The 24,991-nt window shown below is 33.9% G+C and overlaps 1 protein-coding gene across 1 annotated transcript in view; it reads left to right on the forward strand.

The window, feature by feature from the left end:
• The window catches only part of LOC149080003 (neuronal acetylcholine receptor subunit alpha-10-like), a 117,798-nt gene that overhangs the window by 53,986 nt on the left and 38,821 nt on the right, over window positions 1-24,991 (forward strand). Inside the window, exon 2 of the mRNA XM_089238923.1 lies at window positions 21,773-22,012. The gene's annotated coding sequence lies outside the window, so the exon portion shown is untranslated. The remainder of the gene's footprint in view (window positions 1-21,772; window positions 22,013-24,991) is intronic.

A 24,991-nucleotide genomic window follows, 5' to 3' on the forward strand; every position in this document is an offset into this window, starting at 1 on the left:
TCCGGTTCTGAGTTTTGCTATGAAAGTACTGTATGAAAAATTCAACCCTTATTGTGGTACATCATACGCAAAATGTATGGAAAAAATAAAGTACACATCACTACTCATTTTTTATAAATTTCTTCGAAACTCTTCATATTCATAAACATTTTCTTTCTTTGGTTAACGATTTATTCAACACTCCATATTTCTCCAATATTTGGGTACAATTCTTAAATTCCCTTCCCTCCACCCCCCGTCAGTCATCATCAATACATTCTGTCTTATAATCGTAATCGTATCTATCATCTCACTGTTATCTCTTCCTCTGCCAACATTATTACCAGCACGAATAACTCTAGTAAGTGGTCTGCGCTATATCAGACCAATTGTCCATTGAAAAAGGGACTACATTAGCCTCGAAACGGCTGTACGAGGTTTTAATTTTTAATTTTCTATTTTGAGTCATTTTCGTTGCAGTTTAAATCTTCTACACGACTCGTTTTGTTGTTATGTGATGGTATGTGCCAAATAGCAACCCCATGAATCCTTTGTGTTAGTAGGGAAAAATAACTTTCAATTATTATGTTTATTCCACGGGGGCTACGCATTAAAATAACCTAATCCGGAGAAACAATTCGAGAACATTGGGACTATATATATATAAATGCATTAGGTTTATTGTGATTCTTCTTCCCGGGCTCTGCCAAAAAGCCAGGATGGAAAAGGTATCGGCAACGAATATCGGACAAAACGCACTACACTGACGTGACGTGAGTCCGGTGACAGAATTTTGGCGCGCCTTTTTACGGTATGTCATGCTGTGTGACTCTCTAATGCTAAAGGTACCGTTCCAACACCATTCATGGTTTTTCATTACGCCAATCATATTAACAATGCATAAAAAGTGGGTGTTGCCGTTTGCTCTTTTTGTAATTTCATTGCTGTGCCCATAACTATGAGAGCTAGGGGTTTTGTTTTTCCCCTATGGTATGTAGCACATACCATGCAACACCTATGCCTCGTATTTCATTTACATTCGTTGAACGCTTCAGCGTCTAAGGGCTCGTATATCGATAATGTTATTTCATGACCACTCTGTAAATTGCATTGAAAAGAGTGAAATTTTACACCGCATTAAAGGCTTAACTTGATATTGCATAGTTAGATTAATGTGATGGTGATATTATTACCATCCACAAGTAATAATATCAATCCTTGTAATACATTTCCACAGCCGTGAGAAATTGAAATCATAGCTTGTAATAGCGTATTGCTAAATATTAATGGAATCACAAGTAACCTACTCTGAATTCAAATCAAGCGAAAAGTAAACTTTGTACTCCTCCGCATACTGATGAAAAATTTGACAAGGAATTTCAGACTACCGTAAAATGAGATGCATACATTAAAATTTTTAATTTCTCGTTCCTTAAAGTCTTTGAAACGCGGTGATTATTGGAAGCAACTCATCATGATGTCTGGAAGATGAGAATGTTTGGAATCATGCATTCCCGTCGCGATTCGAAATTAATCTCGGAAGAAATCTGACACACCATATGAGCAATATCTTACTCATGCGCAGCTGTTGAAATCCAAGGAGCGTATTCGTTAATACTTATGGTATTTATAAATATTTTGATTGAAAAAAAAAATTCCAAGTTAAAACCCGAAGTTGGAAAAAATATAACTAACATTATTGTAGCACACGTTTCCAAATTTAGAAATAACCTTTAAAAAAATAAGAAATCTCTCTGCAAATTTTTTTCTGACACAATTTATTGTTCTTAAAAATTGTAAGCTTTATATAATAACAATTAAAAAAGAATTCAATCAAGAAATTTATAATTCAAAGTTTATAGAAACTCATACAAACAGACTTAACTTTAACAAATTTGGCTTTGGCAGACAGACATGGCGTTAGCAAATTTATGTTTGGGACTTCTAGTTTAGACCAGTCAAGTTTTCGACAGTTAACCAGTTAAGTCTTTTACTCATGAAAGAACATTTTACAGAAAGCGTACGATGTATCATTACTGAATTTGACATACTGGGTGATTCTAAATTCATGGGACAAACTTTAAGAGGTGATATAAGATTCCTAAACAAGCATTTTTGGTCATAGAATGTGTGGTCGAATCGCAATAGCAAAGGCGGTAGAGGGTGTTTTTAGAGACAAAAGCACTTCACCAAAAGCAAATTCACATTTTTCTGACGGATTTACTGCAATAAGAACAATTCGACCATTCGATGGTGCAGGGTATTGTAATGTGGCAGGCCTTCTCATGGTGTAATCTTTTGTAACGCAAATTATACCACAAGTCATTATACCACTTGATCATTGTTTGGCGCAGACCTTGATGGTCCTTCCACAAATAAAAAACAAACTCCAATCCGAAGTCACATATCCACCAATTCACCATCGAATGGTTTATAGCATATATCGCAGTGAATCCGTCGGAAAAAAATTTTTTTTTTTGGTGAAGCACTCTCTAAAAACACCCTCTACCGCCTTGCTATTGCAGTTTGACCGCACATTCTATGATCAAAAATGCTTGTTTTGTTGTCCTATACAGTATCATCTCTTAAAGTTTGTTCCATGAATTTAGAAAGAGAGGATTACCCTGTATTTCTCAATAATACATTATTTTTGGGATGTTGCAAAAAAGCATCTTAAACACTCTTAGAGTAATAACGATAACGTTATCATCGTCAATCATGAAAATGGGTTTTCTCCCATAATAGCTTGATGTTTCATTTGACCGTTCCATTATCATAGCTATCAAAGTTAAGCAACCGTAAAAAGGACGCAAAAAAATTTCGCTGATTACCCTTTTGAAAAATAGATTTAATAAGCCAATAAAATTAGTAGTGTTTGTTTCAAATTGCGTAATGAGCCTAGAAACGACTAAATAACCCTTAAAAATTAGTTTGCATTTGGTAAATTTGAAATAATTTATGAGTATTTCAAATTGCTCAGTGAAGTATTTATATATTTCTGTCCCACATACTGTAGAAATAAAAAAGCAAAAGCCAACAGGCAAATTGCCCAAACCGTATTTGACTTTATTTTCTGCCTCATTACATATTTTGGCATCATATCTATTACTGTTACTTTTTTTTACATTCTGTTACTGAAACAAAACCCCTTACCCAATTATAAATGTACACAATGATGGCTGTGGTGAGAAATCACACCAGCTCATCAAAAACATTTGAAAAATTCGAATAAGGGTTGGTCTATTGGTCGTTCATTATCAATGTGCGGCCGTGAAGTGAGTCTTTTCAACACCACCTGATAATAAACGATATTACAAACAATGAGATACGTCATGGTCTCCTGAAGTCATTAATAATGATATCGGTCTTTTATAATCTTCGCCATTGCACCATTCATTATACGATAAATTGAAATGCCGACGAATAACAGATTAAAGTGATATTTTTCCCCTTTTTTGTTTATATATTGTTTCAAACGAACTGAAATGTATGTATGACATTTTAAAGTTCTAAAATAATCTGAAAATTAGAATTTTATGCCGGAAGGGAAAGTTACGTTGAAAGCATTCAAACACTAATTAAAAAAGATTCTATTCACAAAGTGTTTCTAAATAGGAAAGGTGTAGAGTATGAATTACTCATTAAACAGCTATCACACGAGGCTATTGTTCGTAGTTTCTCGTGCTATTGTGTCATTTAATTTTTTATATGCTCCTTTACGGGGTATTTTGAACGTGAAAAGTTTAACAATGACTTGCTTGCATTTTAACGGCTTGTAATTACGTTGAAGTTTATTGTTATAATGCATGAATTTACGAAGTAGGTAATATGAGAATATAGGTACTATAATAATGTATTGCGTAAATTCTTTTAAATAACAAATTCTGTCTCTTAATTCATTGTCTGCTTTCACATCTGAAACTTAATTAATGTTTTTTATTCTTTTTCTTCCAATTTTCGGTAAATGATTTAATTTTTAGATTAGAGTGTACTCAATCAACCTGTTCACAGTTATTTTCTTCGTAAACTAATGTACCTTAAATCTAAGTGTAAATACAAGGTGATTTCCATAAGAACTGAGAATAAAAATCATAAGAAAAAATTGAGAAATATAGATAGAGCAAAAAAAAATTATTCTTTTTCAAAATATCTTCCATTGGATGATATGTAATGGGTACCATCGATCAATCCCCATTTCAAAGCAAGTAGTTTTCTGGAGCTGCTGTACAGCTCACCCTGCACAGAAATAACTGCACCTAATTCCGTCAGCCTCTTTATTTAATTTTCTGCCACGAAGTTCCTCTTTCAGCGTCGAAAACAGCCAGAAATCGCATGGTGTAAGACCCGGACTGTAAGGAGATTGTGGCATGATTTTGATGTTGCATATTATGCATAATATGTTTCGGTTTTGAAAAAGTTTGCGACAACATGTATCGAGAAAACGTCATGAACTGGTAGGAAATTGGATGCTACATCACAATAACACCCGCTCGCATGTCGTTACTTCTGTTCAGCAAATATCTTAGTTATTTTAAGTGTAACATTAAAATCATGCTACAACCCCCCCCCCTCTGGATTTCACACCTTGGGATTTTTAGCTGTCTCTGATGTTGAAGAAAAAAATTTTTAGCTGTCTTTGACGTAGAAAATTTGATGAAGATGCTAACGTTATTTCAACTGTGCAGGTTTCACTGCGTCAGCTTCCAGAAAAGGCCTTCTCCACTTCCTTTGAAAAGTGGGCTGAGTGATATGACAATTTCATGTTCTGTATAATATTATAATACAACAATTACATGATCATATGACATTCGAAGCACATTTAATAAACAGTTACTCGAAAAAAAATTTCATTAATTCATTAAATCAGGCAGATTTTACTCGTAAATTCATTTGTGTATTATGTATTTTCAAATGCAATTCCCAGACAGGTTTTCTAACCTGGCAGGATCGATAATTGGATTTTCATCTTTTGCCAAGAGAGCAGGTTCTGACCCTCTTTTCTAACGCCTGGACTCTTTCCCATCTTTTGAGTGTTTGATAGGGATAGTGCCAAGCCACATGCAAAACGATCCTGGAAGAAAGCCAACAACTAAGAATATTTCCTAAGAAGGCAATACAAAGAAAGAAAAGAAAGTTTGTAAAGAAAACCCGAAGACTCTCTCTCTCTCTCTTTCTCTCTTCAGATTTGGTTCTTTCCACACGAAATAGTTGTAGTTATGCATTTTTTTTCCGGAACCTCATCCAAAAGATTGTTTGGTAATGGATCCTACGTATTCATTTTGAATGAATACTTTCAAAAGAAAATTTCAAGAAAATATGAAGACCAAATCAGGACAAATAAATTTAGAGATAACCTGAATTTTCTTCTAAAAGACTTTCTCATCATCATCTTTCACTACAGACAGTCCAAGCAACTCAATTAAGACGGGTTACTTTTTCAGAAGTTGTGTAACAGTATTTATTTTTTTTTATGAAATAAATAAACAGTTATTTAAAATTTATTATCATGTGGACTTATTTTAATACCATTTCGAGAACATTTAAATAAGTGATTCGTGAACGAATTTGCCAGTCTCAATATCGAAATTCAGTACTATATACGATTCAAAATAGTGAATTTATATTTTTAATTAAATTCTTTATTATATTTTCTGTTCGAATATTATGACAAAAAACGTCAAAACATTCGGCAGAATTAAACTAACATGAAAATAACACATTATGGAAGTTACATAATTAACGCTGTTTTCTGCAAATGCTTTCTCGCTAATTCGAAACAAAGACGATTGGAGAATAGTTTTCGAAGGAAAGTCCTCCAGGGGAAATGACCTACACTAGTGTTTCACAAAGTGGCCAATATCGCCCCCTGATGGGCGTTGGAATAGTCCAGGGGAGTGATAGAAGCTACGGATTTAACATGAGATCCTATGAGTTCACTTGAGTTGGGGGCGATGAGAGAAAAAAAATTCTGAAGAAGAGGGGTGATGGAATGAAAAATGTGGAAGAAACTATGATCTACACGATGCTATTCTTGTAAAAGCGGCAGTTTTAGCAAAAAAGAAAGATTATCCAGACGAATTCATTAAATGGAAAAGGACGTTCAGAGGAGAGAGAGAAGCCCGAGATTCTTACATAACTACTCGAAAGGCTAATAACAGATATATAAACGCACTAGTTTCTGTACAAGTGCTTCCTCCTTAGTATGTAATAATGGTAATTTTTCCCTAGCGGAAATTTTAGTAGCATACGTGTGCAGTTTTTATAAGTGAACGAGATAAAAAAAAATAATTTTTGAAGTTTTTACGTATTCTTGAAATAAATCTGTTAGGGCCTTTTACTTCAACGATGCATCTAAGATCAAATGAAAACTAAATTAAAATTATATATCCAATTATTATTGATTAATACTAACTCTTTCAAATGCAAATGCATGGTTTAGACCAGGGTTTCTGAAATTACAGTTTGTAAGGCAGACTTGATAATTCAATTCTAATGGGTTAAAAAAATCATTCAATTGTTGCAATTGATTCCATAGGGGGCTCAAATGAAAACTTTTAGACCTTCATACTCAGGAAAACCGTATTTCATTGAGAAAAATACGAGAAAATCTTTATCGCTTATTGCGCAGCAGCCAAAAACGCAATTTTCGACAAATCTGCTTATTATTTATAAAATTGCTACAAGAAGAGAGAGAGAGGTGGGAAAATAAAGTAGTACTGAAAATTTCATTATATAAAACTATTTCTTGGGAAAACTAACGTTCATCAGTTCATCATGAGTAGCAACGGGCCATATTTCATATTTCAATGAGAAAATACGGAAAATTAGGATCTTAAATATGGTAAATTACAGGGCATCAAATCGTCACTAAAAAGATTGTCATAATTTTACAAAATTACCAATTGTTGGACGAGAAATGAAGGGCTTCTGAAAATCGCAGTGAATTGAAATGTGATTCACTGGGATAAAAAAAGAAACGTTGAAAATGAAAAACATGTGGGGTGAATATTTATATTTATAGCAAGTAACAATACAATTTACAAGTTGTGAAAATAATTTTCATTTTCGATTTTAGTAAAGATTCCCAAAATAAAAAGAGTCGTTACAAAAACTTTGGAATTGTAGACAATAAATATAATGTAATACGAATGTAAAAAGTTTTATTGGTTGGATTTTTTAAGTTTTATAATAGAGATTTTATCAAACTTTTATAGTATAATACACCGGCCTAAGGAAATCTATCTTAGACCGGAATTACACTGTAAAAGTTTAATAAAAGTTATTTTATAAAACTTTAAAAATGCAGCCAATAAGACTATCGGTTGTATTTGTGTAACGATTATTGGTTGCATTTTTCTAGTTTTATAAAAAAAAACTTTTATCAAACTTTTATTAGTGTAATCCTGGCCTAATGCACATCGCAAAAACTTCAAAATCAACTGAATTAAAACAAGATCGTGTCTGTCAAAGCGTTTTGAGCTTTCCTTTATGAACCCCATTCTTTTTATAAACTAATCGATTATATTATACACTTTTTTTTAAAAATTTAAAAAAATATATATTTTACGCATATTGCTGACTTTTTCCACTCGTGTCCGTAAAAATTGCATTTTTAGAGGATTTAAGATCGGGCTTTCGATTTCACAGTATGAGTAATAGACAGTCAAATGAAAAATGTAATACTTCTACGAGGCTTTTGAATAAAAATTAAATAAATTCACGGCTGCGACAGATTTTCTTCGATGAATTTTTTTTTAATTTTATGGAAGCTCTCGGCGCCACTTAGAAGCGTGCAGTCGTATCGCTACCATGAACAGCAAAAAATTCGGGAATGTCCGGTAAAATACGGTCTATGCCAGTATTTCCCAAAGTGGGCAATATCGCCCCGGTGGGTGATTGAATGGTCCAGGTGGCGATAGAGGCTACTGATTTAAACATAGGATATTTAACATAGGATCCCATGGTTTTGCTTGAGTAGGGGAGCGATGAGAGAAAAAAATTTCTAAAAAAGGGGGCGATGGAACAAAACGTTTGAAAAACTATGGTCTATGCGGTCACGCTACCCATGATGTATGATAGTGGTCCGGCGAAATGTTTCGGAGATTTTACTGGTATCCAGAAAAGTTGAGAAAGGTTTTGACTATTTAGAGAGATATAGATGGCTTTTTTCTCAGCCAGAGATATCAAGGACGTACATCACGCACTGTGTCGTGAGGGGCTGAAGTAGAGGCATTAGTAGCCTCTCTTAACTTCAGGAAATGACCCCCGGGTGGGACGGTTTAGAGAGATATAGATGGCTTTTTTCTCAGCCAGAGATATCAAGGAAACAGTTATTTTTCCGGATATTATGCTCGAGTCCCGGCGGAGACGTGATGACTTTTCTTGCCGAGCTCACCTCAGCATAATATCCGGAAAAATAACTGTTTCCTTGATATCTCTGGCTGAGAAAAAAGCCATCTATATCTCTCTAAACCGTCCCACCCGGGGGTCATTTCCTGAAGTTAAGAGAGGCTACTACTGCCTCTACTTCAGCGCCTCACGACACAGTGCGTGAAATTAGGAAGGCAGATTCATGTGTCTCCAGTGGTGTAGATGGTAGCATTCTTGCTCGGTATGCAAGAGGGCCTGGGTTCGAGTCCCGGCGGAGACGTGATGACTTTTCTTTCCGAGCTCACCTCAGCATAATATCCGGAAAAATAACGGTTTTGACTATTGTTTACAAAAATTTCGCTGATGTATTTTTATATAAAATGTCTAGCTACACCCATTTCAAAATCACTACTACTAAAATTTGTCCCTCTAAGATGTTTAATCAAATCCCATCTGAGCATAAATATATTTATGCAGTCATTCCAGCTATTTTAATCAGCCCATATGATAAAGACTATAAAAAAAGTACAAAATTTTCTTACTTCTCTAAAGAAATCGATCTTAGGCCGGGATTACACTATAATAGTTTGATAAAAGATGTTTTACAAAAATTGAGAAAACAATCAATAATCCCATTGGTTGTGAACGTAACCGATACGCTTATTTGAAAAGACTTTTATCAAACTTTTATAGTGTAATCCCGGCTTCATACGCATGACAAAAATTTCAAAATCAACCAAATTAAAAAAAGAGCGTGTTCAGCGTTCCCTTACAAACCCCATTCTTTTTAAATACTAATTAATGATTATATTATATGAAGGTTTTTTTTTTAAATTGTAAAAAACAAAAAATATTTTTACTCATATATTCGTGACTTTTTTCCTACTTGTGTCCGTAAAAAGTGTATTTTTAGAAGAATTAAGATCGGGTTTTCGATTTCGCAGTATGAGTAATAGACACTGTAAAATAAAAAAATAATAATAATAATTCTAGAAGAGACTTTTGAATAAAAAAAATAAAAAAAATTCACAGCTGCGACCGATTCTTCGATAAATTTTCTTTAATTTCATGGAAGCTCGCGGCGCTACTTAAAAGCGTGAAGTCGTATCGCTACCGTGGACCGAAAAAATACTGTTGATTAAAAACTTTTCTCATTCCCGTATTTGAGTTTTTTCCCCCCCCCCCATCTTTTTATTTTATTTTTTCGAGTAAACGTATAGGATGGGAAAAAAAATTATATACTTTCTTTAAAAAAAAGAAAGAAAAAGACTGTAATTTTAGCTCCGTTTCTCCGCATGAAAGCATATAAGCCAGCCAAGGGGAAGAAAACGCTATCACTGGACTGAAGCTAAGAAAAAGTCATTTGCTACTAAGCAGAAAAAGTTTGTTTTTTTTTGTTTTTTTGTTGTTTTATTTTTACTTTTATTATTATTTGATTTGCACATAACGGTTGTGATGCATCTACACTTCAGTTGTTTCTATAGAGAAAAAAATGCAACTGAAATAAACAAGTAATTATAATATTATTCCGTAAAAATATCAGTACAAAAAGTAAATTGTTTTTAAATTTTTTTTTTTTTTTTTTGCACGTACGAGTGCAAATGCTCACCCCAAATGCTCAGAATTTATCTTAAAGATTTTATACTTGAAAATAGCTGAATGTAAAGAACTGTAAAGTGTCTCTGTTAAAGAATTCCATTCAGAAAGTTTTTCTATATATCCAAGTTTTTACCCGAACTTTTACCTTTTTCATTAATTTACTTTTTATTTTCTCTACAGCTAAATATTTTTTTTTTCGTAGAGCACGTTAGTATTTTTTTTAAAATTAAATTAGCTTTATTCGATCAAATTCATTCAAATTCGAAAAAAAAACGCAATACAATATATTGTACTATAATGCGATGCGATGTATCTAAACATATGCAAGTGTATCGATATATACACAGTGTATGAGGTGTATGTTTTCAATGCAATAAGTTTTTCTGTGAAATTTTCGATGTCAGATTTTTATTTCATTTTTTATTTTTTGTTATTCCCTGGGCATCTAGTGTCTTGTGAAACTTTTAGACTAACTGAATTTCTTACGTGTTTATCATTGATGCTTTTCATAAAAAATTATTAGGTTCAATAAAACTCTCCATCGCATATACAAGGTCAAAAGTCCGTTTACATACTATTAATTAGAAAAATTATTCAAATAACGTACATATTAATAATATTAAAATATCTCCCTTCTCCGTTCGTTAATAAAACACTTTTGACGAAACATTTTTTCATCTCATCAAAAAATTCGATTATTATATGATGTTACCATCTGTTACGAATATTTTAATCTACAATTACAATGACTTAAGTTTTAGTAATGAAAATATAGGAACTAAAAATATGGTTCTCCGGATTTTTGCTGATTTGTTTGATTCTCATGAACAACGTGAAAACTAATTAGTGATTTGATTATCAATTCAAGATTTCGTACAACTTGTTTTCTAATGCATATATTTTGTTATTACACCGTTACTAATTATTTGTATAATAGAACGTAATAATAATGAATATATTGATGAAGTAAATATTTGCAACAACAAAAAAATGAGTAGGCGAAATATTGCGAAGTCATTAAGGAAAACATGGAAACGCCAATGTAGTGAAAACTGCTTTAGTTGTAATGCTTCTCAAATATTTTTAGCGCCAATGAAATGAAAGGTTGTTGCATTTTCTTCTTACAAGCTTCCTCCTGAAAATAACAATGCTTGTTTTAATGGTTCGTCGTGTTCTGGTTCATAATATACTGCCCATCAATCAGTTCTTCTATGAAGTCAATAAGCATCTATATAAAGTTACAGACTAAATGTGTAATGTACAGGGTGTCTCTGAACTCATGGGCCAAACTTTAAGGGAGGGTAAAATACACATAGACAAGCATTTTTTGTATAGCAATGTGGGGTTGGAAATGAAAAGTGTTGCCGAAAAAACTCAGGACCTTATTGCTAAACTTTCAGTCACTGCTGCAACTGTTCGTGAAACCCCTCATCTTCGAAAGGGTACACCAATCACTTAATAGACTCTGCCAGGCCTGTATCGATGTTGGTGGAGGCACATTTGAGATACGCTTATTGTAATTATTAATGTAAATAAAAAGCTTTTTCATTTCCTCAGCATTTCGTGTTTTCCGCCAACACTTTTCATTTCCGACCCCAAGTTGCTATACAAAAAATGCTTCTTTATATGTGTATTTTACTTTCTCTTAAAGTTTAGCCCATGAGTTCAGGGACACCCTGTATACGTTATATTGTGCAATAAGAAAGAAAAACATTTATATTTTCAAAGGATATTTATCTCTGTACACATTCTGAGCAAAGCACGTTCTATACATTAGTATACATGCATATAATGTATACTAACGATATGGAAATCCTAAAAGAAGCAATTTGCTGGATACAATCCGAAAGTTTATCTAAGAAAGTGAAACATTTCCTTTTTAGTATGATGTAATATGTTATTGAACTACGAGTTTTTTTTTTGAGGATTTGATTGCTTGTGAGATTTTCTTACTTTCAATTCTTTTGATTGCTGAATAGGCTTCATGAGCAGACTGAAACAACTTCCAATTAAAAAACATTTCAGAAAAAAATGCATTCGAAAAGGAAATAATGATAGAAACGTAAAGTGTCTAATAATAATGTACATAATGTAAAATCAAGTGTAAAATGCAATCATTATTTCTAACAGCTTCAAAAATATCAAAATGTATTTCAAAATTCGACAATAGTATCGAAATCAATGTTTAAGTTAACATAAATTTTAGAGTCGTACAGGTTTTGGGGGCCTTTCATGACTTCTGTCTGCGACTGTACGGTGTTTCGCATGAAAGTTTTCATTATGGTTTATATCACGAGAAAAATGTATCATAGCGCTTGGGCATATTCTACATCAAATATTTAAGCTATTTCAGAGGAGTGCTATCCCACTCTTCCAGTGATGCTGTTCAAAGTTACGAAAGTGTGGACGACGTTGTGCAACCCATCTTTCGAGTATGTCCCAGACTCTATCGGGCGTAAATCGCCTGAGTAAACCAGCTTGGCATACGAGTAAAATTTTAAATTGCGCAGCTCATCTTGCATGATGCTCATACCACAATGGAAAAAATTCAAAGGAATCGCTTCATCATTGGTGTGCGTTGGATCTGACACCAACTTCATCCATAACATGCACAACATATGTAATTTGGCAAATGTTCGCCATTAGACGGAGAATAAAAAGTTTGGCTTTTAAAAAAAATCAGATTTTGTTTTCTCGTTTTCTAGGAAACTTATTTGATGAAACGCATATGACACACGCGTATAAATCACTTCATCACTTGGTTAGTATCTATCGTGAGAATCCCGATTGTTATATTTCCATTTGCAAAAGATCTTTCTGTAGTTTTGATATTCCATGTGAATGAATCTTTGTGAAAAATATAGTCTCTTTCAACAAGACATTTTCTGCTTTATATAAACTTAGGTATAAACTTTTATTATGTATAAAAATTTCTACATGGCATTCAAAAAATTTTTGACAAAAAACTTGAAATGTTTGAAATTTATGAACATTCTATAACATTGTTAAAAATATCCGAACAATTATATATCTGAATCATTTAGCATCGAGATTTTTTTTTGGATAACGAATGGAGAAGTTGTATTTGGTGTTATACGCATTAAGACACTGGTTTTGGAATTATCAACTGAATCAATTCAAAATTTGACCAAGCACAGATGATATTATTTCTTACCTGGCCACTCATTGTTGCAGACGTGTGATTGTCACTCGAAACATGCTTTCAAAGGAATGACATGTTAATATAAACGCTATTCGGAACAGCTGCGAATATGCGAAAGGACTCAACACAAGCACAATTCAATCAGATGCGCTCTTTGAGTGGCCATTGAATATTCTGTCATCTACATTCCGGTAGAATTGATCTAGATTAAGAGACGCTACAACCCCAAAACATGTTAAAGCCTAATTGGAATAGTCGAAAGAGGTTATGTAACAGCAAGGGTGAGTGAATTATGACATCATTGTATGAGGTTACAAATGACGACTATTCAGGAGAGGAGATCAGACAAAGCTTTGTTACAAACTATTGTGAGGTTTAGCAGAACCGCCGCAATAGTGACAGAAGGAAAATGTTCAATTTTGGCAGGAAACAATGGAATATTTGGCCCTTCCATGGTCAAATACGAATTCTCAGACGAATTCTAAAATGAGTTATTTTGAAACAATGCCGAAGACTCTATCGAGGCATGTACTAAGTGGAAACATGAAAATGAATATATGTAAGATTTGTACGAAATTAATGCCGTATATAGACAGAGACTACTCAAAATGTCAAAAGTCATTTTTCTTCCAAAAAAATTCGCAAGTGCATTAACGAGGAATAACACATTTCATGTAAAACAAATACAAAAGATAAAGCTTTTATATTATGGTGTTTTCTATTCTGAAATTTCGGAATGATGGGATTGAAAGGAAATATCAATCCGAATCTTCATTTGTTATGTTTGGTTATATATATATTTGCGTTTACTTTCTATTTACTTAGGTAATATTTTGTCAAATTCGAGAATGGAATTTATTTGTAAGCGTTTGAACATGGTGCACAAACATCGCATGATCTGAAAATGTCAAGTGTTTTACGTAATTTCTTAGTTCCGAGAACATAAATTGGGTCTTCAGAATTTCCTTCCGTTCGTTTCTTATCTTGATGCACAATCTGTAAAATGTCTTTCTCTCACCAGCCACGCCCGACTTTCCGGTGGTTTTACACGTTCAGAGAGCTTTGGCACTCTAATGAGTTCACAAGTTTGCCGCTATTCTATTCTTTTAAGTGACTTTCATCGATTTGTTTCCGAATGCTACTTTAAAATTGGCAGCTACGCTTTACCACGCGTTAATTAGAGAGCTTTAATTTGTTACCGGCTGAGCGTGATTGGATTCGTCAATTGATGGGAAGTCTTTGTGCGAGTTTCTAGGGGAAATGAATTTCGCACCGGTAACAGCAGCAATTTTTCCTCACTATCTTTTCTTGTATCTGGGCAAGTCATAATGACGAGGATAAAGTTTTCCAGTCAAAGCTACATATAGGGTGTACCTTTTTCCAGATTGTGTACATTAATTAAGTTGCCAGTTCAAAAACTTTGCAGAAGCTCTAGTGACATATCTATCATATTAATTAATTCGGTCATCCAAATTGTTTCCCTTTTTTTTGCACACTAGTATATGTTTTCATCAATATATTCTCGCGATATGCTAGTAGATAAAAGAAAGAAAGCTATGTCATTGATATAAAACAGATAATATCAATATGTTTGAGGTTGGGATTGCCATCCTTTATTCTTTGCACGGATCATTTTATTAATTGTTATTCATCAATCATTTGTAATTGAATGGTTTCAACCTATATATTATCAAAAGAATGCTCTCGTGACATATCACTAGTCTTTAATTTATTCGAATCCATCGAGCAATATAAAAATGGAATACTAAGATATGAATCTGCAGAATTTCAAATTTTTTCATTTAAGGTATCCGAATATCTTTAAAATGCCTCTGGGGTGAACTTTCATAAATTTTTTTTTTGACAGAAAGTGTCTCAAAATGGTGAAAACAATAACACATTTTGGCCTCCCTATTCATTTTTTTAAGCTAAAGTCGTTTTTATGTCAAAATTTCATGTAATATTCGAAACATGATTGAAAAATATTCTATGAATGAAATGTTTTGTTATTTTCACAGTATATACATTCAACTAGTGATGATGCGCCTTATGAACTAAAAGTTAACGGATAGTATGTTCAGTTACACACAAATCTGTTGATGTACGTGTGCATTTTTTCGAAATTTCATTCAACATATCGTGTATAAAACACTGTAATTAGACAAATACATGTGATAGACCTTAGATTTTAATTCATAGCCCTAAAAATATAGGAGAGAATATCATATTAAAATATTTTCAATGATACAATCAATAGATTTTCAGAAACCATGTTACAAACTCAAGAACAATGTCAAAAATAGCATTCTTCGTGAAGCGCGTTCAATATTTTTATTCACAAATTACTTGATGCAAAAACGCAACACTAAAATGGGCGTAACTTCGATTCTAAGCTCATATAAAAAAAACAAGGCCTGTTTTTGAATCACAAGAAATGGGGCTTCCATAAAAAATTAAAATGAAGACGTTTGCCATTTTATAATTGCAGTATATATGATAGTATCAGGTATTATTATAACCATTGATGAACATTTATTTCATTAACTTCGACATACATATAAGCTCACCATTTTATACATTCCCATAGTAGTCACAGATACGCTATAATGCAATATAAAGTCGAAAATGTATGTTTTCAAGTTCCAACTTTGATAAAAACTAAATTTTAGCTGTGCATCACAGTTGGAAACATTGTCTAGGCTCTTACGTGAATGTAAAATAATTCAGCCGAAACATTTTGACGTCGAAAAAGTGTCATAAGTATCCACAATATTATATAATATGAGAAACATAGATATCTCAGAAAATGAGCAAAAATGAGGAGAACTGTTGGATGTCTTCCAGTTACGAGCTCTCATGAAAATGTCTCGAACAACAAAATAACTTACCAAGACCATCGAACCAGAATACCAGATTAACATCCGCTGATAAATATCGCGTGTGGAACTACGTGGAAGGATTAGTGGTGGTAAGCATCCTTTGCCTCTTTTCATCCACATACAGAATGGATAAGACGATTACGAAATATTCTCTCGTCTTTATGCAACAATCTCGTTATTTTCAACAAGTGAAGCTTGCTATGGTGAGAAAGAAATCCCTTACAAGCCCGAAAACTGCGAGCTGGTCCCGATGAAATTCCAGACTGCATTACCGAAACAAACTCGCTTTGGGAATTGGGGACTGGTATCGAGCGAACAATTTCATGTCGACCAGATGACCTCTTAGCTACGTTACCACATGAAAGGAATCGAGAACAAAATGAGAAAAATCCGACAGCAAAAGAACTCAAAGAAAATAAGAGTAATGGACCATCTCTTTCCATTAGTTGGAAATAGTTCATTTAGAAGCTCGGCACTTTTATATCTGCTGCTGAAAGAAACTGGGAGCACTGAGCTGGCAATCAGGATCAAAAGCAAAATTTGTTTCTTCTTTTTTTTCCTTTTACTATTATTTCTGCAAAGATTCTGACCTGGTATGTCGTTAACTGCCTGAAAAGGGAAAAAAATTACTTCTGTTTTTAACTGGAAATTGTCTTTATTGATGCGAACGCATGATAAGAGAATCCACGAATGCTGCTACATTTTTTTCCTCTTTTTTTCTGACCAGTTTCTTCAGAGTAGAAAATACTGATCTTTAAAGAAGTCAGAACATTTCATCTCATTCTAATATACACAGTTAATCTCCTTCCAATAAATACAGTAGACTCTGGACTATTCGGCGTACTGTGGCGGAAGGGTGGTCCTGATAACAAAAAAGCCTGATAAGCTGGAGTTCTATAAAAATTCTTACTCCATATCTCCAATCAAAGCATCAAAAACTAATCTTTTTTTATACCAAAACCCACTCTTATTCATATTTTCTGACCTCTAAGTATAAGAGAGATTTTTATAAATGTTTGTTATGTACTGTACGTTTTTAAAATTTATTACAGTAAAAGGAAGGCCAAGAATAAAAATGTCGTACATATTTTCAGACAGATTTTGCAATGTCTATCATTATAAAAACAAAATAATGTACACTATACAGTATGAAAAGGCGCACTTTTAACTCTGGCAGCCGCGTCATTGAGATATTTCACGTCCTTAAAAGCCTTTTATTTTAGCATTGACAAGCCCAAAAGTAGACAGCGTTATGATAACTACGCATTCTATAAAAAGCTTACTCTAGAAGAGATAGTCTTTGAGAGTTTTCGAAAACATTCTTTCAGTATAAAAACCATGAAATGAATAAAATATATCGAATAAAATGAATGACAGATATCCTGATATTCAGCCTATTCGAGATGAACCATCACAGTAGTAACTATGAGGGGGGTTGCATAGTTTTATATACAGTGGAATTCTCGACTTATCCGGCTCGCAACTATAATGTACTATAGACTCTTTGTACAGACTATTTTATACAGATGATTTTTCTCAATGAACCACTTTTCCCTATGCCCCTGAGAAAATCGGGAAAAAGCCTACTACATTAAAAAGGTATTGCATTTTATAGGGGGTTTAGTGACTTTTATTATATCGTGGAAAGGGGGTTGAAATAAATAAAATATTAAAGTAAAACGTGGGCTTAATTCTTACAAAAATTGTTTTAACTTATTTTATTGATAATTATTTTATCATTCAAACTGATTATACTTACAACGCAAAGTAAATTATTCATCATTTTATTTCGAATTATTTTTTTAATTTTGCCGGATAGTACGGAGGCCGGTTAGTCACGAGCCGGATGTTCTAGAGTCCCCTACTATATATAAAAACTATGCACCTCATAGTTACTACTGTGATGGTTCATTTGGAATAGCTGAATATCAGGATATCAGTTATTCATTTCATTCGATATATTTCATTCATTTCATGGTTTTCATACTGAAAAAGAATGTTCTCAAAAACTCTCGAAGACCATCTTCTAGAGTAAGTTTTCTATGGAATGCGTAGTTATCATGACGCTGTCTATTTTTCCGTATTGCTGCCACCTTATTTTTTTCGCTATCAGCTTCATGGTGATTCACCTCAATTGCGCATCACAAAAGCCATTTCAGAATACGAAAAACAGATCGATGATGAATAGTATAAATTCACCATCGTTCCGCCCTTTTAAGGATTTTCCACCTGCGATAAAGAAAAACTTGACTTATATATTTTTTTTCTTTTAAAGCTATCTATGCATTGCTTACTTGCCTTCTCGAATTGCTTATAAGAAGCTTAATACGCATACTCTTTATATCGGCTGGAATAAAGAACGAATTCGTACCAGAGATGGACTTCTCCAGAACGGAATGTGACTTTGAAGAATAAGCTGCTAAAATATGCATTTGGTGAACAACTCTTGGAATACTGATCATCTAAAGCCTACCTTCTCTAACTTTTTTTATCGAATGCTCGTCAAGAGAGAAGGATGGAAATCCTGGTTTGAATGTAAAGTGGCAGACCAAGCGAAAAGTTACCAGAGATAGAAGGTGACGGTGCAAGTGATTCTGGTCTCGCTCCACCGAAGTTTCCGTCGAAAACATTCTGACGGCCTTCGATCTTTTTGACTTGACTGCAGAACAACACAAACTTTAGGTGTTTCCATTCTTTTAGTAAAAAATCTAGTATACTCTGAGATATCTTTCTCGAGTGATATGATATAAATGCAACGATACCTCGGGGAAGCTGCTAACGAACGCCTCGGCTTACGAATTTTTCGGCTAACGAAGATTTTTTCGTAATATTTCCGCCTCGGCTAACGAATATTTTAGTTAGTATGGATGCATGCGCCAACATGAAAACAGCCGATCTGTTAGCTAAATTTTAGCTTAAATTTAGCTATCTTTTTCCAGATGTACCGCTGCTTCTCTCTCTCTCCCTCTCTCTCTCTACACTTGTCTTTCTGAAATGTTTGGACCATTTCATGTAAAATGGAAGATTCCGCTAATAAAAAATGCCTTGAAAAAAAGGAGCCTATGTTTCAGAGCAAGACTCGGCATCAAACTGAACAGGCTGGACATTCTAGGGGCTTATCTTTTCTCTATTTGCATGTATCAGACACATAAATGAGCTGACCAAATCACAAACGGATGAAACACCTACGAACTCGAGTGGGTTGTGTACAACACCAGCTTCAGTAGACTAAAGCTGGTGATGGATGTGTACATTAGTCTGAAATAAAAAGATCCTTGTTATCCCATTTCCCTGTTGATTCTCATTTACCCAATTTTTAAGCTGTTCGTTTTGGCCTTCATTCAGTTTTTGTCTTTTTTATAGCCTTCCTTGGTATTTTAAAACACTTATCTTTAAATTTCGGCAAAAGCAGGAACGAATCAAATGATTTTTTGATTGAGTTCGAAACCTATAGGAAACCGAGTTTCGGCTTACGAAGATTTCGGCTAACGAACGTGATTCCGAAACGAATCATTTTCGTTAGCCGAGGTATCAATGTAGTGCTGGAACTTGACTTGAAAAAGGTCGTTTTAATCTTTCATTACGATCAGTGAATTTAGTCGCTTCCCAATGCAGTTTTTGAGTCACTAAAGTGGCTAATATTTATTTTCACATTATCCGATGGGTTAACATTATCAAGGGTTAAACTTATTAATATGATTAATTCATATCAAATATTTCAAGCAAGGTTTTCATTATTCGATCTTAAAAAAATAATACAATATTATTTGTGGATGACGACATTACGCGTGAAGGCTATTTTTCGTAGTGTATATGAAGCTCTTGTTTCATGAAGTGGTGGTTTTATTTAAAACCAGATAATGCATTTAGTTATTCTCACCATCTCGACGTTTTGAGTTTTTACATTTTTATGCAGTTTGTTTTACGTCATTAAAAATTTTTTAATTTCGTGATGTCTAAAAAAATATAAAAAGACCTAAAGACAAACAAAACTTCTTGAAGTTGCTGATACCACTTCTTCTCAAATTCCACTATAGTAAAGAATAGTTAGGTTGATGCGAATCAAGATTATCAACCTGAAACATATGCTAATGAGATATTGTGTTATATTTTCGGTTTCAAAATTTTTCTCAAAAAATGATGTACGTTTAATATTGAACACTATTTATTTACCTCTTTACATTTTTCCATTACTTCAACATATCTTTTCGATTTTTCTCATAAACTTTTCTCCTTATATGGAATTCAAAACTTTATATCGTTTCTGTAGTATTCTAAAATACAAAAACCTCTTAGATATATACCCCAATGTATGCCCAATAATTTCCGTTCAACTGTCGGTTTCAATCGGAATAACATGAACAGAAATATTTCGACATATGACAGGAGCAATAACAGACTTATTGCTCCGAGAAACCGTTCTAGATGCTATTGATCTCTCTCAGAAACTGATAGGATATACAACAGACTTTTGCCTTTTACTACACCTCGCATTATGTCTTTAGGAAAATATACATGCAAAAGATTTATGATATTTCTGCATTAGCTAGACCTATATAGGCAATATTAAAAATTCATCACGATTTTTCGCCAAATGTTACGGATTAATTTCTTTAAGTTAATGGAAACCATTGTGGAAAAATTTGGGTGGACTGTGTAATTGACGCGTCACATGTTTAAACTTTTGAACAAGTCGGTTGCAATTTGTTGAGGTACCGAGCGGCCGGTGTTATACTTCAACTTGAAAATTTATGCAAATGAAATTTTTTTAAATTTTATCCAGGTATCGTAGCAATATTCTGGGTGCGATCTATCAGTTGAAATCATTGACTTTTATGTGCACCTTGAGCTTTCTTTCATACAGTACTGGACGGCCAGTCTAGTACAAAGACATGAAGATGTATCTGTTACGATGAATTTGATAAGCCGGTAATTATGTATAATCAACATAATCACCAATCGTCTCGGTAAGTTTAATTATTTCACTGCGTCTATCGCTTTTACCGGCTATAACGCACAATTCCGTAATGGCGTTTTTTGGTCTGATAAATATGGAAAATGTATCACTTCCATTCACTTTATTTAAGCAGTTCATTAGTTTTTTTTTTTTAATAATTGTTGAAAAGATGAAAACGTAAAAATTATAAGTCATGTAGTGTTGGTTTTTTTCACGTGCACCAGCATATGCAAACAAAATCAACACTACCGATCGAATTCATCATCCTATAATGAAGTTTGCACACAATTCCTGTAAATTTGAGTAATTTCATTAACAATTTACCATACACACTAATAAGACTTGGGGAGATTTTATGCATAATCACCGGTGAATAAAAATGCGCGATATATTAGCAAAATTTATCAAATTTGCCAAAACGATCGGTGATTACGCATATAAACATTAGTTACCAGATTTACCACATTTAGGCTACCCGTAACATATCCACATCAATAGGGCATTATTGAATTGTTTTCAATGAGATCTATCCGTAAACACCAGTACCAGGCAGGATGCTCATAACAGTACAGATCAGCTGGTCTTACAGGTTGACTGGGGGATACTTCCTTCTAGTGATAAATATAACGATCCTTTCCATTTATATCATTCACTAATGTTTTTATTGAGATACCTATCGATTCACAGACTAGATGGTCCTTCCAATTTTTATGGACACAATTACATTAATTAAGCTATGCTTATAAAATTGCAACTTAAAAAATTATAATTGTATCACTAATTCAAAGATGGTATTAAAATTATATTTATTTCTTTTATTTTCAGCCTCTTGATGCCAATGTCAAGACACGTTTAAGAAACCAGTAGAATCAGAAAATTGATATTATATTTGTGTCGTGTAATATGCAGTGCGAATATGCTAGAACTGAAATTCATTTTACCTAAAATGAACACGGCATTAGAAAAAAGCAGATGAAACATTTATTTCAGTCAGTTGCTAGAAGAACTTGACTATGTGGCTTTGCTAATTCAATCACCGTTAGAAATAGTAAAAACGAGTGAAAGGTAAGATCTATATTCAAATTTATTTCATTACAGTTTTTAAAGCTTAAATTTATAAAAATAGTAGATATTAAATAGTGTTATTTAAGCTTCTTTTCGATGCACACAATTCTTCGTGAATACACATTTTTTATCATTTTTAAGCTAAAGCATGTATTAGTTTTAGGTCTTTTCATTATTTTTCAAATGATTTTTTTTTTATATTGGGAGCGACAAATATGCTAGAGATAATTGAACTTCGCCACAAAATATAGATTAGTTTTCTTCAAGATGAGATTTTTAGCATCAAGGAAACCGACCACACTAACAACAATGTATTTCTATTCACCCTGTTTTACGAAGTTTGCTAAAAACATTCTCTCTCTTTTAAGGAAAAAAGTTAATGATTCTAATCACGAATTCTTTGCATGGCGCTATAAGGCGTACCGCAGCCTAAGATTAATCGCTTACATTTCTGTGGTTAGAGGCATTTACGCATCCTATGAAGGTTGCTTGCTCATTATAAATGTGTTGCAGTGAGAGACATTGTGGTTTAGTTTAGTTTAACCATGTCCAATATCGCAGTTTTTTTTACCATTTTGTGTGAGACAGGCGGGTTACGTATATATATATATATATATACATGTTCATTATTATCAATGATTTAAATATATTATAAATCTCGTTTTCTCAAGTACTTATTTTTTTGTACAGTAGATAAAAAAAATTTTGTGAGCCATTTTTGTATAATAATTCACAGGGTTTAATTTTATATAGGGGAGACCGGGGCTATTTTGGCATATAGCTCTTTTTTTCTATCACAGTGAGCAGTTGAGCACTGAGTTCTCGTATCGCCACTGTCATAACAACGTGATAGTGTTGAATCCTCCATTCTAGTGGTGATTGAAGCTCCCAAAGAGGAACGACAGCAAGTTTCCTGATTTCCTGCCAAGAAGTTTTTTTTTTTATTCAAATTTTTTCTGATTCTGTGAAGCCCATGAATACGTTGAGATGGTTTCAACAGTTGTGATTGGCAGAGTGGTCAATAACGCTTTGTATTCAGATGCTGAAATGCTTCATGAAACTTTTGTGGAACAGTGAGGCAGCCCTCTTGTCTAAAGAGTCGTGCCTAGCCAAGATGGCACCCCAGCTGAGAGGCATGTTGGCATATTGGCATAGGGCACGTGTCTCATATACCAACTTACCGTGATTTGGTATAACCGCAACAAAATTGTGCGAAAACTACAACCACCAGTTCAAGTGAGCTATCGACCTACTTTCTTGGTGGACATGAAGCTGTGAATGATGACTTTCTTGTTCTTTTTAGTTTTTATAACTTGTCTTTTTACATTCGTTTTCTGCTTCAAAATATTTAGTGTTTAATATACACAACATTCTTTTCTGCATTTTTGTATTGAAATAAAAGTTTTATAGTTACCAACGTTTATTCCTCAGATCCTATTAACCATCATGCTATATCAGTGGTTCTCAACCGGTGCTCCGCGGATCCCTTGGGGCTCCGTGTGCACTTACCAGGGGCTCCACGGCCACTCGAGGATAATAAAATAAATCAATAAATTTGATAAACAAACAAAAAAAAGAGGCCTAAAGAGTACCGCCATATAAATAATATACTAAAAAGGGCTCCTCAAGTTAAACAGGGTTCCGCCATTGAAATTATACACTGAAAAGGGCTCCGCGAGTCAGAAAAAGTTGAGAACCGCTGTGCTATATCAACCCTTCAATGGGTTGTGCCAATTTGCCCCATATCTAGGGTAAGTTTGCATATCCGAAGATGATATCACTCTCAGCTATTACTACGAAGGTTTCGACAGCTGGCTCATACGAAGATAAATCTAGGAAGGAAAATTCAACTGCCCTTGCGGGGAATCAAACCAACACCCCCTATAGATGAGAAAGTCTCCACACTGGAGTCGTGACGTCACGGAGTGGAGGCTGATCGCGGGGACGACCGTTTTTCTTCCTTCATAATATCTTGCCTTTCAAGCCTACTGAATCGATTTTTAACAGATTTGTGAAGTTCATGAAATTACCTTGATATAAACAAACTATGAAATCGGTTGCTTGCACTGTTTTTTTCTATTAAAAAAGTATTTGCCCTTAATTCTAACTTACAGTGTGCCAGAAACACACCTTTCAATTCCTTATAACACGCATTAGTAGCGTGAAGCAGCCTCCCTTAACTACACCAATTATGCGGCGATATGGCTGGAGTTGGTGTTTGGTGAAGTAGTATCATCGTTATGCGGAAAAGAAATGATCGGGTTCAGAATTGGCGATTTCTATGACCCACATCCAATCACCATGCGGTATTTGTAAGCCAATCAGAAAAAAATCTACTCCAAAATAAGAAGAAATGAAATAGAATGCTGTGGTTTAAAATGTGTCAAACTTGCTAGGCAATCTTAATGACGTTACAGATGAACTTGGTGACCCATGTGGAGGCCTTCTCCTAAAATAAAAAAAATAATATCTCTAGGAAGTGCTGACACGAGCCCTAAGGAAAAAGGATTCGTTGTCTTTGAAGTTTAGGGTGCTCACTCGGCAAATGAGAGGACGTGGTTCGATTCTCGCAAGGGCTGTTGAATTTCCCTTCCCAAATTTATCTTTGCATCATCCAGCTGTCGAAGCCTTCGTAAGTTTGCATAGTTGGAACAATTTGTAAATAACTTTTGGCAAAATGAGCGTAAAATTTTAAGTGATATTTTCATCATTAATTTGTAGCCAAGGAGTACTACTGTCCGCAACATTGGTCACATTCGCTGTGAGCATTACAGAAAAAAAAATCAAAAACTAAGAACTATCCCAACTAGCCTCGGTCTCTCTTACTTGCCTTTGGTAAAAGAAAACTATTGTCTCACACTAGATTTAGAGAGAATATAATAACGTGAGGGGGGAAACAAACCGTTTCTCGGTTCATGGACGGATTGTTTTTTCCGCATTGAGAACACATGAGAATATGTTATTTTAGATATTGGTTTC

The sequence above is a fragment of the Pholcus phalangioides genome, unplaced genomic scaffold (genome assembly GCF_987345545.1).
Source record: "Pholcus phalangioides strain wild (caught in Gottingen) unplaced genomic scaffold, Ppha-v1.0 ptg000011l_1, whole genome shotgun sequence".
In the NCBI taxonomy this organism is placed as follows: Eukaryota; Metazoa; Arthropoda; class Arachnida; order Araneae; family Pholcidae; genus Pholcus; species Pholcus phalangioides.